Source organism: Mauremys mutica, chromosome 3 (assembly GCF_020497125.1).
Source record: "Mauremys mutica isolate MM-2020 ecotype Southern chromosome 3, ASM2049712v1, whole genome shotgun sequence".
In the NCBI taxonomy this organism is placed as follows: Eukaryota; Metazoa; Chordata; order Testudines; family Geoemydidae; genus Mauremys; species Mauremys mutica.
In genome coordinates this window covers 140914926-140936309 of record NC_059074.1, presented here as the reverse complement: position 1 = coordinate 140936309, position 21384 = coordinate 140914926, and the positions used below count along the sequence as shown (strand labels likewise).

Sequence of the window (21384 nt, the reverse complement as noted above, 5' to 3'; positions counted from 1 at the left end):
TGACACTTTGTGCACCAGCGGGGAGCGGTCCACAGTCAACGGAAACAACCTCATCACCTACATCGCTTCCAGAGGAACTGGTGTCTCCCGCCTCAAGGGAACAGTTCCAGAAAGAGCAGGAAGCTGATGACAGCCTCAAGAAAGCATGGGCGGCGGCACACAGCAACCCACCGCCTCTCAGCTCTACTACCCGATCCCGGTTCGTTGTGGAGAACGGACTGTTATACAAGGAATTTCTTTCTGGTGGACACCAGGAGGGCTGGCATCCTCAAAAACGGTTGCTCGTTCCGACCAAGTACCGGGAAAAGCTCTTAAGCTTAGCCCATGATCACCCTAGTGGCCATTCTGGGGTGAAACGAAGCAAAGACAGGTTGGGAAGGTCCTTTGACTGGGAGGGGATGGGCAAGGCGGTAACCACTTACGTCCGGTCTTGTAAGGTATGCCAAACGGTAGGAAAACCCCAAGACCAGATCAAGGCCCCTCTCCAACCACTTCCCATAATGGAGGTCCCATTTCAGCGAGTAGCTGTGGATATTATGGGTCCTTTCCCAAAGAAGACCCCCAGAGGAAAGCAGTACATACTGACTTTTGTGGACTTTGCTACCAGATGGCCGGAAGCAGTAGCTCTAGGCAACACCAGGGCTAACACTGTGTGCCAGGCCTTAACTGACATTTTTACCAGGGTGGGTTGGCCCTCTGAAATTCTTACAGATTCGGGAACAAACTTCCTATCAGGGACCATGAAAGACCTGTGGGAAACTCATGGGGTGCATCACTTGGTTGCCACCCCGTACCATCACCAAACTAATGGCCTAGTGGAAAGGTTCAATGGAACTTTGGGGGCCATGATCCGCAAATTCGTCAATGAACACTCCAATAATTGGGATCTAGTGTTACAACAGTTGCTGTTTGCCTACAGGGCTGTTCCACATCCCAGTTTAGGATTCTCACCATTCGAGCTGGTGTATGGCCATGAGGTTAAGGGGCCATTACAGCTGGTAAAGCAGCAATGGGAGGGGTTTACACCTCCTCCAGGGACTAACATTCTGGACTTTGTAAGCAACCTTCAAAACACCCTCCGAGACTCTTGGGCCCTTGCTCGAGAGAGCTTAAAGGATGCTCAAGCGGAGCAAAAGGTCTGGTATGATCGACATGCCAAGGAGCGGTCCTTCAAGGTAGGAGACCAGGTCATGGTCTTGAAGGCGCAACAAGCCCATAAGATGGAAGCGTCCTGGGAAGGACCATACATGGTCCAGGAGCGCCTAGGAGCTGTTAACTACCTCATAACATTCCCTGATTCCTCTTTAAAGCCTAAAGTGTTTCATGTTAACTCTCTAAAGCCCTTTTATCCCAGAGAATTACAGGTCTGTCACTTTACAGTTCAGGAAGGAGATGACACCGAGTGGCCTGAAGGTGTCTACTACGAAGGTAAACGAAATGGTGGTGTGGAAGAGGTGACCCTCTCCACAACCCTACAACGTCTACAGCGGCAACAGATCAAGGGACTGTGCACTGACTTCGACCCCTTGTTCTCAGCCATCCCAGGACGGACTGAGCGAACCTACCACTCCATTGACACAGGTAATGCTCACCCGATTAGAACACCACCCTACCGGGTGTCACCTCATGCCAAAGTTGCTATTAAACAGGAGATTGACAACATGTTGGAGATGGGTATCATCCGCCCTTCTACCAGTGCATGGGCATCTCCAGTGGTTCTGGTTCCCAAACCAGATGGGGAAATACGCTTTTGTGTGGACTACCGTAAGCTCAATGCTGTAACTCGTCCAGACAACTATCCAATGCCACGCACTGATGAGCTATTGGAAAAGTTGGGACGTGCCCAGTTCATCTCTACCATTGATTTAACCAAGGGATACTGGCAGGTACCACTAGATGAACCCGCCAGGGAAAAATCTGCCTTCATCACCCATGCAGGGGTGTATGAGTTTACTGTGCTTCCATTCGGACTGCGGAATGCACCTGCCACCTTCCAAAGGCTGGTGGATGGTCTACTAGCAGGATTGGAAGACTGTGCAGTTGCATACCTCGATGATGTGGCCATTTTTTCTGATTCATGGCCCGAACACCTAGAACATTTGAAAATGGTTTTAGAGCGCATCAGGCAGGCAGGACTAACTGTTAAGGCCAAAAAGTGTCAAATAGGCCAAAACAGAGTGACTTACCTAGGACACCAGGTGGGTCAAGGAACCATCAACCCCCTACAGGCCAAGGTGGAGGCTATCCAACAGTGGCCTGTCCCAAGGTCAAAGAAACAGGTCCAATCCTTCTTAGGTTTGGCCGGATATTACAGGCGATTTGTACCACACTACAGCCAAATCGCTGCCCCACTAACTGATCTGACCAGGAAAACCCAGCCAAATGCAGTTAAGTGGACTGATGAGTGTCAGAAAGCCTTTACCCAGCTTAAGGCGATGCTCATGTCGGACCCTGTATTAAGGGCCCCAGACTTTGACAAACCCTTCCTAGTTACCACCGATGCATCTGAACGTGGGGTAGGAGCGGTCCTAATGCAGGAAGGACCAGATCACAACTTCCATCCTGTCGTATTTCTCAGCAAGAAACTGTCTGAGAGGGAAAGCCACTGGTCCATCAGTGAAAAAGAATGTTACGCCATTGTGTATGCCTTGGAAAAGCTACGCCCATACGTTTGGGGCCGGCAGTTCCAGCTACAAACTGACCATGCTGCGCTAAAGTGGCTTCACACCAACAAGGAAACAACAAGAAACTTCTCCGCTGGAGCTTAGCTCTCCAAGACTTTGACTTTGACATTCAACACATTTCAGGAGCTTCCAACAAAGTTGCTGATGCACTCTCTCGTGAAAGTTTCCCAGAATCAAGTGGCTAAAAACTGTTCTTAATATGTTTTCATGCTTAGTAGTCGATGTAATAGTGCATGTGTTTTATTACTCTGGTTGTTTTACTGTTCTAGGAGGAAATCGCCGCCAGTGGATCCCACTGTGACGATTTGGGGGCGTGTCATGAATAGTTAGTAAAGGGTTAAAGCATAGTACCTGGTGGGCATCTGACCTGAGGACCAATCAGGGAAGAGAATTTGAAACTCCTAGGAGGGAACTTTTCCCTCTGTTTGGGGGGGTCTTTGTCTTTAGCCGTCTGGAGTTACAAGGGTCCAGATGTTTTAATCAAGTCTACAAGTTTCCACCTTTCTGAACTAATTTCTTCTAGTCAAGATAGTGAGTATTAGAAAGATACGTTGTGTCCTCACCTAATAATCCTATGCTTGCAATTCTGTGTGTTTGTTATTGATTATTCTTATTCTGCTGTTTTGTGTACTGAGAAAGAGAGAGGATTCTCTCCAAAACTTAGCAAGGTTATACCCTATGAGTGTCCAGCTTGGGCTCATAGAGATTCTGTATTTTCTTGTTTTCCTTTTAATAAATTCTTTCTATAAAGACCTGATTAAATCCCTTCTACTGTGGATAGGGGGAGGGGCGAAGACACTCTCTCGGTGATGAGACAGGCTTATCTCCGGGCAGAGAAGGGAGGGGGGAGATAGTTCCTCCTGGGTTTGATTCAAACAGTTGAATCAGGTATCTCTTTCCAGTGGCTAGGAGAGAGAGAGGGGGGGAGGTTTCCCTCCGATGAGTGGATCTGTATTTCCCCAGGGAACGTCTCTGGAAAGGGGAGAGGGAGGGGGAATATAGGGGTGTCTCGGCCCACGTAATCGACCGAGTGGTGGCAGCCTGAAGGAGACCGACCCTAGGATTTTGGGGTGGGGGGAAGACATGCGGGTCCTCACTTTGAAACCGCCCAGTTTCAAGTGAGGGTAGACTCCTGACACCCCCAGTTTGAGAACCCCTGGTGTACAGGCTGATGGGAAACAGAGAGAGAGACTTACACGGACAGAGGAAAAAAAACAGTTATATTTTTCTTCCTGGCTTAATACAGTAAAAGAGACAGATGGGGTGGGAGGGGGGGAGAAGGAAACATGGTTGGTTTATTTTCTAGCTGACAGCTACTGCAGTGTTCGTCCAGGAGAGGTGGGAGGAGGTGAGGGGAGAGAAGCAGCCAGCCAGCCTGAATGAAACCATACACTGGCTCTCTTGGCTGCAAAGCCTCAGCCTGGTGCCAGCAAGGGAGGGATATAGCATAATCGTGCACAGATTTTATTTTAAAACCAAAATAAAATCATTTAGCAGAATCTCAAAAACTGCACTCATTTTAAGTTCAATGTAAATATCTACTAAACTACTGCCAAGGTGGTGTTTGGGTAAAAGCTAAAAATCTATTGACCTTCCAGTATTTGCATTTGCAAAGAACAGAATTAGGTCTGATTTTCCACTAATGTTTGCACACCAGGCAGAAAAATAGGCAAACAAGCATGTCTTGTCCCACTGAGTTAGGGGGCTGCAGATTTGAAAATAATATTTTTAAACACTGATGAGATCATTTCTCCCACCATCCACCTTCCCTGTGAAAAACCTGTGGCTAATCTACAGAGCTGCTATATCTGGAACCACCATCCTGGACCCTAGGTAGTCCCAATTTAAAACACTTTTCCATACAAAAACAATGTGCAGGAAGTTTTAAAATGAAGCGCACAGGTGACTAGGAAAGTCCAAATTAAGGCCGCCTGTACAACCTTGTTTCTGCCCCCTGTATTTCAAAGCTGTTTTTAATTACATGATCACTAACTGTGTTCTCTTCAGGATCCTTGGAGAATGAGGCAGCTGCTCTAAATAGAAACCCTCAGGCTTCTGGGCATGAGCAAACTTTTAAACAAGGGAGTAGAAAGAAACTCTATGGGCAAATGATTCCATAACTGCCCACTTCAGGGTTTCTAGTGCCTCCCACTGTAGCAGCTGGCACTGGCCACTGTCACAGACAGGCTAGTGGACTAAACGGACCATGAATCTGATCCAGCATGGCAGTTCCTTTGTTCCAAATGTGTTGTGGGTTTATCCCCCTTATTGCTCAATTTGCGGCCCCCTGGTCTCATTCATTGTACTCCAATCAATCCTCTCCAGCTGCCTGCCTCAATCACTACACATCCTTTCCTCATTCACCATCCAAGCCGCACATTCAGGCCTGGTCTCCACTTAACATTTTTGCTGGCATAGCTGTGTTAGTTAGGAATATATTAAAAATAAATAAATAAATAAATAAAAAAATCACACACCCACAATTAACTGACTAGCAATCCCCAGTGTAGATGCAGTTATACGAGCAAAAATGCTGTGATAGTTTATGTTGGTATAAGCTATACAGTATCAGCAAAAACACTCTTTTGTTGGTATAAGCTGCATCCACAGTAGAGGATTTTGCCCATATAGATATACCAGCAAACCCTGGTACAGGGTGTCATGCTGAAAAAACTGTGCGTTATCCTGTAATTAAAGAGGTGTATCATAATGCAGACACAAAAGGGGGCAGAGTTAAGCTTGTGTGTGCAAACTTAACTTTGGTATTTCTACTAATAAAGAGCTTCACTATGCAACACTAGAGCTTTTCTCATATACTTTCTCTATGGAATTTTCTAGGTGTTTTAAAAAGGAAAAGGATAAAATACAGTGATTCCATGGAACTATTTGCTAGACAGCAGATGACCCTTCTGCTCTGCACATCATGGACCTGATCCAAACCCTACTGAAGTCAACGGAAAGACTCTGCTCAATGAGGCACAATCTTGAACCGCCAATGACACAGACTTGTATTCTCCTTTTCATATAGTATGCAGGGAGCCTTCAGATCATTGTCTCATTCCATGCATCCTCTTACAGATCACATTTCATTTGCCCATAGAGTTTCTTTCTACTCCCTTGTTTAAAAGTTTGCTCATGCCCAGAAGCCTGAGGGTTTCTATTTAGAGCAGCTGCCTCATTCTCCAAGGATTCTGAAGAGAACACAGTTAGTGATCATGTAATTAAAAATGGCTTTGAAATACAGGGGGCAGAATCCATTTTTTTTGAAAACTGAAAAAAAGTCAGTTTTTTCTACCCCCCTCCAAATATTTTCCCATTACATTCAGAAAAAAAATATGTTTCGAATTTTTCCCATGAAAAATAATTAGCATTTTTACTTGCTCTTGTTATTAAGGGTTTATTATTTACATAGTACAAATGAGAAAACCAAACTGCAGGGGGCTAACCATGTACCACCGAAGTCAGTAGAGGTCATGGCAATGATTTCAATGAGTTTTGGATCAGGCTACAAAGTTATGTCTATGTTACCATTTATATTAGTGTAGCTCTGCTAGTGACAAGGACAGTGAAAGCACTAGTTTAGACAGGCTGATGCTTTTTTAACCACGGTGTCATCTAGGCTTGCTCTGGGTAGGGTTAGACAAGTGGTGGTTAAAGTGAATCTCTCTGGTGCTCCAAGAATTCCTGCTGCTGGTGGAATTACTTACTTATTGCATGATTATTCCATGTTATGTTCAGCCTGCATAGGCAAGAATAAGCTATGTACTAATATGACTTGGCCACAACTTGTGTTAACATGTAGTTTAAATAGGGCCTGAAAAAGTCAGGAGGACTGAGTGAGAAATAGAATCCAGATCTCCTGACTCCCAGTCCCCTACTCTAAGCATTAGATATCTGTTTGCTTCCTATTTTTCATACCCTGTGTTAGCATCACAGTATGGTAAAGCAACATCAACACATCCTCAACTGAGAGAAGGGGCTAATTCCCTGTCGGGGACTGGAAGAGGTGGGAGACAAATGAGACTAACAAATAGTTTACTAGCTGTCCAGTCCCCAAGCTGTTTTCTGTGGCTTACTATGACTGAAAATGAAGGGCTACAATCAGCGATGAGCTGCCAGAATGTTAATAACCGGTTCCCTACCGGGTCTTCGGCAGCACTTCGGCGCCGGGTCCTTCACTCGCTCCGGGTTTTCGATGGCACTTCGGCGGCAGGTCCTTCAGTGCCGCCGAAGGCCTGGAGCGAGCGAATGACCTGCTGCCGAAGTGCTGACGACCACCCGGTAGGAAACCAGTTATTAAGCACTGCCTGGTGAGTACAAGCCCAAGACCCCCCACCCTGACTGCCCCCCAGGGACCCACCCACTACCCAACTCGCCACGCTCCCTGTCCTCTGACTGCCCTGACCCCCATCCACCACCACCCCGACAGACCCCCAGAACTCCCACACCTACCCAACTCCCCCCTGTTCCCCATCCCGATTGCCCCCCCAAACCTCCGCTCCCCTGCAACTGCTCCCTGCCCTTTATCCAATCCTTCCTCCCAGCCCCGGCCTGGCCCCCTTAACATGCTGCTCAGGGCAGCGCGTATGGATGCCGCGCGGCTCGCTGGAGCTCACAGCCCCACCCCCTTACCATGCCGCTTAAAGCGGCAGGAGCTGCCGAGCTGCCCAGGAGCGGTCCACAGCGCTGGCGCCAGGCTCTCTGAGAGTGGGGAAGGCGGGGGAGGGGCCGGAGGAGCCTCCCCAGCTGGGAGCTCAGGCGGGCTGGACAGGATGGTCCCGTGGGCCCTGGAGTTTGCCCACCCCTTTAACAACCGGTTCCAAACCGGCTTCTAAATTTAACAGCCGGTTCATGCAAACCGGTGCAAACCGGCTCCAGCTCACTACTGGCTACAATGGTTCTCCCCAGCCTGCTGCTTGCAAAGACACACAAAACTATTTCAAGATGTTTTTAATTGGTCCCTAGCACTTTTGTTGTTTGCTTTCTAGGGAACGAGGTGCTGCCAATTGGCACAACAGAAGAGGCAATATGAGCACTCAGAGAAGCTTTGGACTGAAGTACTTGAGAATGAATTACAGTGAGGCAGTTCTGTGAGGAAGAGGCCTGGTCATGAACCATTCGCATTAACCTAGAGACCAATGAGTACTGCTACCCTACATGACAAAGCTACAGATAGAAGGGGGAGATTGCAGAAAAGACCCTTAGGGAAAAGTCGAAAAACCCATAGGGAATTTTGCCATTGACTTCAATGGAGCCAGGATTGAATCCACAGAATCTAATGGAAAATGACCCCCCTTTCTATAGGTTGTTTGAATGAGCACATAGAAATTTATGGCAAGGATACAGTTGTGTATTAAATGCTACAGGACCATCAAAAAACAAAACAAACAAATGCCTATAGAAAATCTATCACTTTCTACAGGTTTTCTCCATAATGGCAGACTGTAGAAATAGGCTTTAAAAATGGATTGCAGACTGAACCACCAGATCAGAAACAGACAGTAATGTAAAACACAGACACTGGAGAAATTTGCTATCAGCTCTGCCCATCCTGCATTCACTTTGGCAACACCGGTAGCCCTTGTCATATCAATAAAGTTATTGAAACAGAAGAGAGAGAGAAGGAGAGAAGCCAAGTCAGGGAGAGACAGACTCTTTGTCTCCAAGCCCCCTATGCTAGGTTAACTTTTTGCCAAATGGTTTGAGATTTCAAACTAACAATGCTGTGACTCCTAAACTCTTGGCCAGCAAATGAGCCCATGCCTGACAATCCAGCATGCAGGAACCAGTGAAGCCGAAAACACATCAGGGAGCGACAGTGATCCTAGGCCTGACTTCAGTGGGCATCTTTCCAGGCTTTGGATCAGGCCCTAGATGAAGCTGCAACATCAAGAGTAAAATCGACATGTGACGGATGACAACACAGACCCAGAAAGAACTGACCAGTTGGCAATGATAAATGTGGCAGTGTCCTGACAAGAGACAAATGCAGCACAGGCGCCATTTGAAATGACATGACTAAATTGCAAAGCTAAGAGTGACCTCGGTCCAATGGCCCCACACAGAGACAACCAAAGGGAGAGACCAGCTGTTAACCAGCCGGGAGATTAAACAGCACCATGCCAGAGAATGGTAGAATTCTTGCATAAGAGTATAAAGGGATAACCAATTTTGCTAAAACACCGAGGGCTTTACTTATGCATTTAGAAATGTACCATGGCACCTACTCTGTCAAGAGCCTGGCACGTTCAGGTTATAAGAAATCAGTTATAACAAAAAACTAGCCTTTCGGCTTAAAGGAGTATCACCCTCATTTGGTGACAAGTGATATCAATTTTTCTTCTGACTCAAACCAGTCCACAGTGATGAAATTGTTTTAAAACTAAAGTGTAGCAAATTAGGAGATTGATCTTGCAAGGCGTTCAGCACCTCCGCTTCCATTAGGAGTAGAGGGCGTTGGGTACTTCCCAAAAGGCTCTCATCCTATTGCAGCATTGGAATTTTTTAATCTGAGAGCAAAGCTGTATCTTGCTACTTAGGACATTTGCAATTTTATATATTCATGGAGTTATAGACTATAAGGCTGGAAGGGACTATTATGATCATCTAGTCTGGCCTCCTGTATAGCACAAACCAAAGAACGTCACCCAATGAGTTTTGCGTCAAGTCCGCGTGTTAATGCATACATCCATTTTCGTGTCAGAGTGGGAGATGTATTAACGGTGCTTATGTATTATTTTTAGTGCTACGAGGGTTCAGTTGAACACAACCAAAACTCATCCTGATGGGAACTCATGCTTGTGACTCATTTAATATCACCTCTGTATAAAGCATTTAGTTTGTATTGTCTCCAGTGTGCCTGTGATTGTTAACATCAATTTTTTATGTAATAGGTGGAGATTTGGGTTCATTCCATGGGAGATGGGACATGCCTCCCTATGGAAATTCAGAGCCGGATTCCAATGGCACTTATAGTGGTGTAACTTCACTGAATTCAATGGAGTTACTCAGGATTCACATTGCTGTGAGGTCAGAATCAGGACATCATTTGGAAATAGGGGGAAGAGGTCATAGGTGTGTCTAGTAGAAGGGTGGTTTTGCTTTATACTACTCACGCATCCCCATTTGACCCAATGCGAAAGAGAAATCATATGGTCCAAAAGGTGGTTTACATGGGCTCTTATATTAGGCCATTTGTCCCGGTGACCATCACTAGGTGGACAGGCAGAGTGGACAACAGTGGCAGAAGCAGAGTAAGCAAATATGAGCTCATTATGTTTTCCTAGTCAGGATTCCTGTCTGGGCTGCCAGTGGGTTACCACAATAATCTGGCTGTCTGGTCTTTGTTCCATCAAGCCATTAAATAAACACAGGCAGAGAGACCTGATCCGGATGGGTGGACTCTTATGTCTGCACGGAGTCCTACTGAAGTAAATGCGGCTCGGCACAGACACGGGACCATCTGTGCAAATTTGACTGCAGGATCAAGGTATGGGGGGGGGGATGGGGGGAAGGGTCAATGCTCTTCACTTTTACTGACTCAGGATGGTATATCTTTGCTTTTTGGCATGTGTTGGGGAGAAATAAAATGAAACAACTCCTGCATGTTTGCAGTGAAGCTGAATGGAACCTAATCTATTTAAAATATGCATTGATTAATGGGCTGCTTATTAGCCTGGGTACAGAAGGTCTGGTGTATCTTGACAGGAATTCCTACTGCCTCTTGTCCTTCCATTTAGTCTCTGGGGTTTATCTGATTTCACATTAAATGGGCTGGGTAAGGAGATACATTCAAAGCAGCATTTTAGGATGAACGCCACAGAGCAGGTGACAGCTTGCTCATCCATGATAACACACAAAGACAAGGATTCAATTGTTCAAATAAATATCTATTTTTTCTTTAAAAAATACCCGTTTGAAGTCACATGTTTATTAAGGGCTCTATGGGGCTGGGAGCTCATAAATCTTTACTATATAATTAATAAAGTGCTTTGTAGCAGACTATAATGCACCACTCCTCTGCTCTCCAGCACGTTGCTTACAAAGGCAACTGTTCAACCTGGAAGCTTGGCAGGATTAGCACATATCCATCCCTCCCCCTCCCCTTCCCCTTCCCTTCCACCCTGGTAGTGAGGACACACAAACACACACGGTGCACCAGCAATCTGTTCAGGCCAGCTGACTCTCCAACAATATAAAAGGGAGTCATTCATTTTCCATTCAAAAAACTAAATAGATATCAGTATCGCATCTTAGAGCAAAAGAAATCCAGTCCACTGATTCCACTGCCAAACCAGTAATAGTGGTCTCAGTTGTAGTACAGCAGAGCATTTACTAAATATCCTCTCCTGCATCTGACTCTAAGGCCAGGTCTACACTACAGTCCTAGATTAGCATAACTACATCACTCAGGGGTGTGAAAAATCCACATCCTTGAGCAACGTAGTTATACTGATTTAACCACCCGCTTTTAACCAGGAGGGCTTTTCCTGTCAACACAGCCACTGCCTCTCGGGGAGGTGCATTAACTAGGCCAACAGGAGAAGCTCTCCTGTCGGCATAGGGGTGTCTTCACTAAAGCACTGCATTGGTGCAGCTGTAGTGCTGTATGTGAAGACAAGCCCTAGGACCTTGTCTTCACAGCTAAAATGGGTACCTATTTTACCTCAGGGTATTAATGTGTGTGAACTATCCCATGGTAAAAAACGCAGTGAAGACCAGGCACTTTTTTTTTTTTACCACAAGATAAACTAAACAAAGTCAACTGCAGGTGGGGATAGTGCTGATCTCAGCTAGTTTACCTTAGGATAGCTCATGTGTGTTAGTTACTGCAATGTAAAAAATATACTTTTTTTTTTAGTGTGACAACAAGGCCTAAAGCTTTGTCTACACTACAGAGTTAATTCAAATTAGTATCAGAGGGGTAGCCGTGTTAGTCTGGATCTGTAAAAGCAGCAAAGAATCCTGTGGCACCTTATAGACTAACTGACGTTTTGCAGCATGAGCTTTCGTGGGTGAATACCCACTTCTTCGGATGCAAGTAGTGGAAATTTCCAGGGGCAGGTTTATATATGCAAGCAAGAAGCAAGCTAGAGACAACGAGGTTAAATCAGGGAGGATGAGGCCCTGTTCTAGCAGTTGAGTGAAAACCAAGGGAAGAAAAACTGGTTCTGTAGTTGGCAAGCCATTACAGAACCAGTTTCTCTTCCCTTGGTTTTCACTCAACTGCTAGAACAGGGCCTCATCCTCCCTGATTTAACCTCGTTATCTCTAGCTTGCTTCTTGCTTGCATATATAAACCTGCCCCTGGAAATTTCCACTACTTGCATCCGAAGAAGTGGGTATTCACCCACGAAAGCTCATGCTGCAAAACGTCAGTTAGTCTATAAGGTGCCACAGGATTCTTTGCTGCTAATTCAAATTAGCTACACCCACATTAACTCCTTTCGAGTTAGTCTAGGTTGAGTGAGAGCAGCCACACTGAAATAACAATTTGAGCTGCACAGAGTGACTGGGTTGGCAGCTGATGAGTTACCTATTCCCCCTGAAGGACTAGTCAATTTAAAAGCCCCACCGCACTGGAGTAAAGGCATTTCGCTGGGACTTGAGTTAGGTGCAACACTCAAGTTATAAGTCAAATTAACTCTGCAGTGAAGACAAGTGTTGAGAAGATGTCATCTGCAGACAAAGGACTCTCAATCAACTAGGTATTTGATCATAACTTGAAGGATATGAAGAGCCGAACTGAAGTCAGTGGAACTAGTCAAATGTTCTTTGCTAAATGCGTGCCTGAAATCCTAAAAGATAATGGGATTTGCTTAGGTGCAAGATGTCTCAGTGTATTCCTGGTTAGATTGCTTTCTATGGGCAAATTCCAGTCTGAATTTTTTAAAACTATTTTAGATAAACGTAAAACAAAAAACAACAAAAATGAAGTCTCCATAAGGAGCAGAATGTGTGTCTCCTGTGTAACAGCCTGCATCTGAACTCTGTACAAAACAGTAGTTGCCCCCTAAACATTTCAAGGTCCAATAAATAGAAACCAAATCATAACTACATGTACCATGACTCCACAAGTTTACAGTGTAAGTTCAAAGGGGGAAGAAGGTAAGATACAGAGCAGAAGCCATTCATTACTACACTAGTTGCTGTAAGAAGTAAAACTGCCTTTGTGTACAGATCTGATGGTTCAGCATTCTCCCGGCCAACAAACCATATAATTGACCTGAAAGAGATTAAACATCCCCACACTAAGTAGTGTAGAACACACACAATTTGTTCTACTGCATTGTTTTCAGAGAACCCTTTCCTCCCATTCGAAATAGCACTGGCTTTTAGTGTCACTTCAGGCCTTTTTTGTTTGTTTGTGAAGACAGTATGCAGAGGTCCCCCTGCTGTCCCCACTTTCTAGCAACCGGGCTTCTGCTTTTATTATCTGGGAAAGCAAGACTGATTTCTCCTCTCACTCCTCCTCCCTGTGGGGTGTGCCCTTGCAGTCAGTTCCCCATGACTGGATAGCCTCCTCCCTTTTCCTTTGACCTTCTTCCTCAATGTTTATTTTATTGCGTCCTGTCTCCCATGCGAGTCCCAAAATCTCTTTTTCCCCTGTGCTGGACTGTAGCATTTGTACTGCAACTTACACAGCTCTTGGTCCTCCTCTCAGTGACACTGGTGCAACTTCAGTGGGGTGGCACCTGTGTAACAGAGTGGAGAATTCACCCCAAATGTTTAGGGGACAAATTTCAGAAAGAGACATTGTGAAGCACAAAAGAGGCCACATTTATGGCCGAGTCACCCCATTGCTTCCCAACCCATCTTGCACTCACCCATCCCAGTGCCCTGGGTTACATAAAGGTAAACAAGTTGAGCTGGAACAATTCAGAACAAAAAGTAACAAATTAATATTTGATTCCGAGACAAAGGCAAATTTCAGATTTCAAAAGATGATCTTAAATATATTTCTCCACTTTGGCCCTAATACCTGATGGTGCAAAATATTTAGAGCCATATTCTCCTGACTTACATTCTATACAACCAGACTGAAGTCAGTAGGACTTCGGTAGGAACAAGGTGTGAATCAGAATTTACCCTTTACTCATATGTAGGAACGCAATTACCCTCACAAACTTGTGCCCCTGCATAGAGACACTGCATGTACATGAAACTGGCATAGATTCAGGGACCTCCAAACATTCTGGGTACCAGGCAATTGCCTGTTTTTGTCAATTTCCCACGACTCCTGACCACACTCCCCCAACTACTGCTTCCTTTTGGAAGCATGTCTGGGGCAGAGTGTTCGGAGCGAGTGAACAAGCATTGCTGAAACCAAATCAGGATACATCACTTCATTTAGCCTGGCAGGTTGACTGTACTTTGGGAGAAGTCCCAGGGAAGATGTAGGTCTCACCGGTACAGTGCTCAGCACCCACACATTGCTAGCAAAAAAGTGCCCATAATATAGGGATTTTCCTAAATCTTTATCTTATGGCTGGCCTTTGGCTCCGTATGTATTTGTCAGTTTCATGACACTATTTATATGGAGATGACACAGAGCTGTTTATTGTCCTAGGCATTATAATACTGAAGTAAATCGATTCACCAGTCACTTTGCCAGTCAAGCCAAGGACAGGGGACACTGCTATGACAGCATCAGCTCCAGACAGGACAGTGGCAGAGGCATTCCACTGAGCTAATTCTGTGCCAACACAGCGAGCAGGTTTTATTTACACCCGTCTAATGGTGTCTGACTCAATCATGCATGTTACATGGAGCCTTCACAGTTCACAATAGCCTGCTGCCATTTCCTCTATTAAATCATTCCTATGTTCGTGCAGCCGAAAGCTCAGCACCGGCACGCAGTAGTCAAGCGTGTAAAAAATGATTACTGTGATCCCTTTCCACACAGATCTGTGGCATGATATGACCTGGCTTTGACCTGGGAAAATCAATGCTGTTGTTTTAATGAACAACAACAACAGAAAATAATTGTGGCTGGGGCCCACTTACCCTTCTCTGCAATCCAGTCAACAGTCACATGTTCAAAGAGAGTCACCAACACACAAAGATTAATCTCCCTTTATAATTCTTAATGGCACCAGTCATGGTGGGGGATAAGGCAGCGTGTGAATTATCATCATTGTCCTTATCGTTATCGGTTGTGGATGTGGACAAGTTAAGATGCAAGGGTTGGAAATGCCCTTTGGCTTTATGGTGCCAGGGATATTTTGCAGTTCTGAGCTTATGTAGGCTAAATGTGAACTGAATTCCTTTTCACTTGGATGCAGCAAGAAAAGCTCTGTCTCTGTGTTTCATCATTATTGCTAAGATCCTGTTTCAGTGCTGTCTGATACCAGTAGCAGGTCTGAGCTGGATTCAAGTTATTTGCTGCCCACAGATTCAATCTGTGCCTGGTATTTTCTAGTATTTTCATTAACAGAAATAGATCTGAAAGTTCTTCAGAGTTTAGGAGTGTTCAGATCTGGAGTTTACAGAACCTCTGAACCCCCATTCTTAAAAACATCTCTGACTCCAGAGAAGCATAGAGTTATAATGTAGGATGTGATGTAAAGAGACTACAATTATATATAATTATTGTCACGCTGTGACAGTCTGTCATTTTTATGACGATGTTTAGAATCATGTAGTAGCTTCCTCTACTCTTGGTGGTGAAACTTAGCACCAAGAAAGAGCTGCCAGTAGTCATGAAACTTTTACTGCCCAACCCATAAAATGTTTCAGCAAGAAGCTTTAATTATCTACAGGCCAGAAAGGTTCCTGATATAGAACAAAATTTAAAAAAATCATATCTTGGATTTGTCAAACTCTGGCAGGAGACAGAGACCTAAAGCAGACCCCTACATCCAAACCCCTTTAAAAGCTGGGACAGTTCAGATGTGAATCCAAACGTTGCTATGGGGCCTAGTATTATAATGAACCCAAACCCCTTTAAATATTAGGAAAGTCTGAATTTTGCAGCTTGGGTCCACCCCCACTCTAGATGAGCCTCATTCAGAAGACTGGCTTGTACTTTTCATAGGGATTCTTTAGCTTCCTGTTTTTTAACGACCACTGACATACAATAATGAGTAAGGCAAAATAGGCCCAGGCTGACCAAACTTGAAGGCCCTATATACAGCAGCTTCTTCCCAACCAAGCCACCTGGAGAGAATCTCCCTGCTCCCCAGATGGACTCTTGTCTTCCTCTCATGCCTGAGTCCTGATCTTCCCCCTCAATGAGACAGCCCATCCCATGCCAGCAGGCAGGCAGGGAGGCAGCAGTCACTACTTGCCTCTGACTCACTGCTCTGTCTAAGCCCCCTTTGACCTTGAAGTCCAGATCCTAAAGATCCAAGTATGTTCCCCTGCTGAAACCAGCTCTGATGCATATGCTTTTGCAAACTGCCAAACTTAGATTTGCTTTGTTTTTCAATCATCTTGTATTAAGTAACTTTGACCACTATTAAAAAAAAAATTGGACTAGAGAGAACCAGAAATCTAAACACACACATACTCCTCAGGAGAGAAAACCGTCCAGTCCTGAACTAGCATTGTAAGCAGTAATTAGTCACAGACATGCCAAAGGCCTTTGATCTATCCATATAAAACACGGACATGAGACTCTTATGCACCCAAACCAATTCCAGAAAGGGGAAGGAGGATGCCGAAGGAAGAGCTATGTGGTTTCCATAGAAAACCCTCTTCCTGTTACAAATTGTACCAAACGCTCCTCTGTGCTATTGGCCCCATGAGAGGGTTCATTACAGACTCTGAAAGTCTGGAAACATCATAGGAGGCAGGTACCAGGAACCAATATATAATATATGCAGGGGGAAAAAAACAAGGCATTCATGTATATTATATGGGAGTTCAAGTGAAGCTTTGCTATACAGTGTAAATCTAATTACAGGCCTGGATCCTGTTCTATCCTTACCTCATTGCTGCCAGGAGCCATGCACCTGGAGTTAGAAGTAGTTTTTCATATTCCTAAAAAGCTGGGCCAAATTCAGCTTTGAGAGTGACTTCAGTGGGAGCTGTGCCTGTTTACACACAGACTGAATTTGGTCCACTGGTTTTCAGATGCTAAACTATACAGAACAGTGGTCCCCAACCTTTTTGTGACCAGTAGCACATTCATGTTTTCAGAAGAGCGTGGTGGCGCCAACAATTTTTCAAGGCTTATTTTGTATTTGTACATTAAATAATACAAAAAAAATATTTAATATTACATAATATATGAATCCAAAGAATAGAGAGAAGCCGGAGAAAAGCCACGAGGACAGAGAACACCGGTGCCCACAGCCCTGGAGTACTCTGTCCCCAGCAGGCGCGGGGCCCCAGATTCTCTCCCCTGCTGGGCACTAGGTGGGCCCCGCACCTGCCAGGGACCGAGAACACCAGCGCCTGCAGCTCCAGAGTTCTCTGTCCCCGGCAGGCGTGGGGCCGCGGCTTCTCTCCCCTGCTGGGAACCAGGCAGGCCCCGCACCTGCTGGGAACAGAGAACACCGCGCCTGCAGCCTGAGTTCTCTGTCCCCGGCAGGTCCCCTGCTGGGCACTAGGCGGCACACATACATGCCCTGACGGGCGCCATGGCACCCACGGGCACCACGTTAGGGACCACTGTATATAGAATAATAGTGATTAACATGTATGTAATATTTTTTCATTCTCAAATCCCAATGGTTTGTACAAAGTTAGACAAGAATCATCCTGTTTTATGATAGGAAACTGAGGAATAGAGACATTAAATGAGTTGCTCAGAGTGACACAGTGAGTCATTGGCAAAACAGAAAATAGAATATAGGCTTTACAACTCCCAGTCTGGTGCCCGGTCTGCTGCCCCACCCTGCCTGCCCCTTAAGGCCGGCATTCCTGATATACTGTCGTGACTTTGCAAAAGGGAGTTTGCTTGGAGTATTTTTCCTGGTAACACAAAGGAGCCACAAAAGCACTTAGCCTTTACCAATGACATCGAGGGAGCAGAGGTAGGCCATTGCTGCGTGCTTTTCAAATTCCACCCCCATTTTTTAAAAAAATGATCACTGTCAGTGTATAGTTTGCATTTATTTCTAACACATGGGAACACTGCTAAAAAGAAGGAGCACTGCACCATGGACATCCAGGAGGCTTGTGTTCAGAAGCAACCTTAGCACTTTGATTCTCTGGGCTGGAAGAGACTGGAAGTAGCTATGTTGTGGCCTATTCTGTGTGTGGGGATCAAGAGCTGCTGACTAGTGTATTATTATTATTATTTATTTGTATTACCGGAGAGCCCAGGAGCCTAATTATGGACAGGACCCCATTGTGCCAGGCGCTGTCCATGGGGAGGGTTCCCTGGTGAGCAAACTCTGGTGTCAGATAATATAGTTTTTCATATGCCTAAACTGCCTCTCAGCATGTGTGTGTGTGTGTGTGTGTCAGTTTTGCCTCCTTACTTTCAGGTGTCACCAGCCTTCACTGCTGTATAATCACATAATTCACATCCTCCCAGTTGAAGGTAAGTGACTGAGGTGCCTATTCACTCTTAATGGGGAGCAGTTAATGGGGGAGGGAAGAAACCAGAGAATAAGCAGCTGCACACATGTTAGGAGGTGCAGAGGCGGGACAGTGTCACAAATAGACAATTACAAATCAAAACTTCTGCTCTGCTGTTCTAAAAGGGCAATGCCATTGATTAGCGGATGTGTGGTCAAGTCAAGTGAGCTCAAGGCCTGGAGCCAACCTGCCTGAGATCTAATCCTGGGTCTGTCTAGTCAGCATTAGGGAGGGGGTGATTCTGTGGCCTTGGGCCAGTTAGTTAACCTCTCAGCCTGATTTTCCCCATCTGCAAAATAGGGATTATAATAATACATCACAGGAGGATTAAATAACATTTGTACAGTGCTTTGAAAATGTACATCCCCAGATTAGTGCTAACTGTAATCATAATTAAAATCCCCTCTACTGTAAGCAATCATTTCAGGGCAATAATATACTGACCTACTAATATTATACTACCAGTGTTAAATGCTGGAAAAATTGGGCAACTTATTAAACTGATCTATTAACTTCAGGGAAAAAGGCTCATTGGCTTGATGATGTAATCTTGTAATGTTTCAGTTTGAAGAGTGGGTGGGAGAATATAATGGAAGATGATTTGTGTGTGTGTTTATACTGCATATACAACGCTAGGCTGCCTATGAAACACACACTTACTTAGATCCTGAAATTTAAACCAAGGCTAAACCTATAGATTATGAATTAGCTTTATCTTCCAAAAGCTACTGTTGTGTCTCTGATGCCTAGCCTATAACAACCAATGCATAAGTACTACAAGTACAAGTAATGCACTTAAGAACATTAAAATAACAAGATCTTAATCACAGAAAAAAAAATCTGTCTCTTCGGTGTATCAGAACTTCAAAAGTAATTGTGAAATCTGACAAGACTACTGGTGATTCCCTTAAAGGCTCTTTACGACTTCTCTTAAAGGGGCTTTCTGTAGATTCATGTTGATTATGTCTGACAACTAGCCTTTCTGTTAATAATAATCATAAATAAAGTGGACAAGGTCACCTGACCTGAAATGAGCATATCTATACTGCCGTATCCATTATAGCACAGTGGATCTTTGACAGCAAATCAAACAGGGTCCAATGCTCATGACACCATGCGTTAAAATAATATCCACGCTTCAAGAGCTGCACAGCTTTGTATGTTTTTTTTTCATAAAAATATTCCTTAACAGAGATGTTTCAGGCTAGTACAAACCTACTGGAAGAGGGTATTTATTTAAAAAGAAATGTGCCAAACCAGTCTGGTTCTTGTCCTATTATAAAAAAATATGTATGTTCATCATAACATTGTTCGCCTCTACATCTCAGTTTTTCCTTCATCTTGATACTGCACTGAAGTCGTAATTCTATTTTTATGACATCATAAATCAGTTGACATGTGAAAGATTGTGCTACCACCAAACACAGAATTATGGCTTCACTACTGCAGGGCCAAATACAAAGAGGACCTGGGTTGTAAGAAAGCTACAGCTTTGTTAGTTGCCAGGTAAATGTTCAATGATGAGAAATGGGGAGACATTGAATTAATTTTTTAATTTTATTTTTAAAATGTGTAAAAATTACTGGACCTATGTTCAACTCATTCAAAACAATATGAGAATTGGTGAACCAACTATTTAAAGAATCAACCTCAAAATTAAGCTGTTAAAAATAGCACATATACTCTCTCCACACAGCCACCAGTCAAAAGCCTAAGTAAGCAAATGAGCTTTACAAAGTGCTCTGAAGGTGTCAACATGCTCAGGCTCTGTTGGATTAACAGGGTAGGCAGCTTCCAGAGATGAGGGCTCTCCACTGAAAACTATGTGCCCCAGATATTTAAATCTTGGGGCCATTAGTGACAGTGACTCATCTGAGCAAATCTGTGACAATGGTGCCTGGGCAGAAAGGACCTAAACAACACAGGAAATTAAAAATCAAGATCAGTCATTTGAATGGCAGTCAAAAGTCCTGACAAACTCCATGTTTTGTGAAAAATTGGTAAGAATCGGGTCAGTTTTCACTCTGCTTCAGCACTGGATAGCTCTGAGCAGCAGCAGAGGCACCTGCACGCGCTCTGTCTGCAAATACAGGAAGAGCACAAAACTTCTGCAGAAGTTGATGGCCTTGCTCAGGAAAGTTCCCTACAAGCTCTGCTGTTGATTTTATTAACCATTGATCTTACATATGACCTAAGCAGTTGGACCCTGTAAAATAATCCTTTATGCACCCCAGAAGAAGTCCCAGATAAAAATCTATAGAATTGATAACAAGGGCTGCACACCTGCTTCTGTCAGCAAAAAAAGCCTTCCTCCCACTTTGTCTTCTATACCTGGTAGCAGAGCGACTAGACATCCTGAGCACCACAAATGATCCTTCCCTCAGATCTCCATGTTCACAGTCAATGGCATCATTTTCAACCACCTTATAGCAATCATCTAAGAGGCAGAGCTGCTGCAGTTGAGGACACAAGTAAAGACTAAATATGAAGGTGCACTCCAAGGACATCATAGCTCTCACCCTCCATCCCTGGCTATCAAGAAACAAAACTGCTCCCAAATAACATGGGGGTAGTAGTGCCCTGACACGCTTCCACAGTCACCATCCAAACAGAAGGCTCTCCTCACCCACATCTCCCAGGACAGCTACTGGGAAGTTGCAATCCCTATTCACCCAGCCACTGAGATCATATTGATGAAAGGGGAAGTGAAATGAAAAAACTAAGGAAAGACCTACCCCACACAGAGTCACCGTCTGCCACTTAGCTCCCAGTACCATCCACGCAGACACCTGTCAAAGTGAGAGGTTGCTGGTACCTTCAGCCCTCTCACTAATAAGGCGAGTAGAAAGCCAAACCTCAAAAATGGAAGCCAAAAAACAAAATGTCCCCAGCAAAATATCCCATATTACTCGGACAACCTCCCAGCAATATATAATTTATTGTGCCCTTTCCCCTTTGCAAGTCCTATAGTCTCTTTCTCCCTTTGCTGGGCTCTAGCATTTGTACTGCAACTGATACAGCTCTTGGTCCTCCTCTCAGTGACACTGGGGCAACACCCACCAACCTCTGAAATCCCATAGTCACAACCAACCTCAGTTCTTGCCCTCATGACATACATCAGCTGTCCTCTCCCTGCTAATCACCATAATAAAAGCCTCCAATTTTTGAC

At 44.6% G+C, this 21384-nt stretch overlaps 1 protein-coding gene across 6 annotated transcripts in view; it reads right to left on the bottom strand.

Moving 5' to 3' along the window:
* The window catches only part of KIF26B (kinesin family member 26B), a 417971-nt gene that overhangs the window by 15863 nt on the left and 380724 nt on the right, over nt 1-21384 (bottom strand). The window lies entirely within an intron of this gene.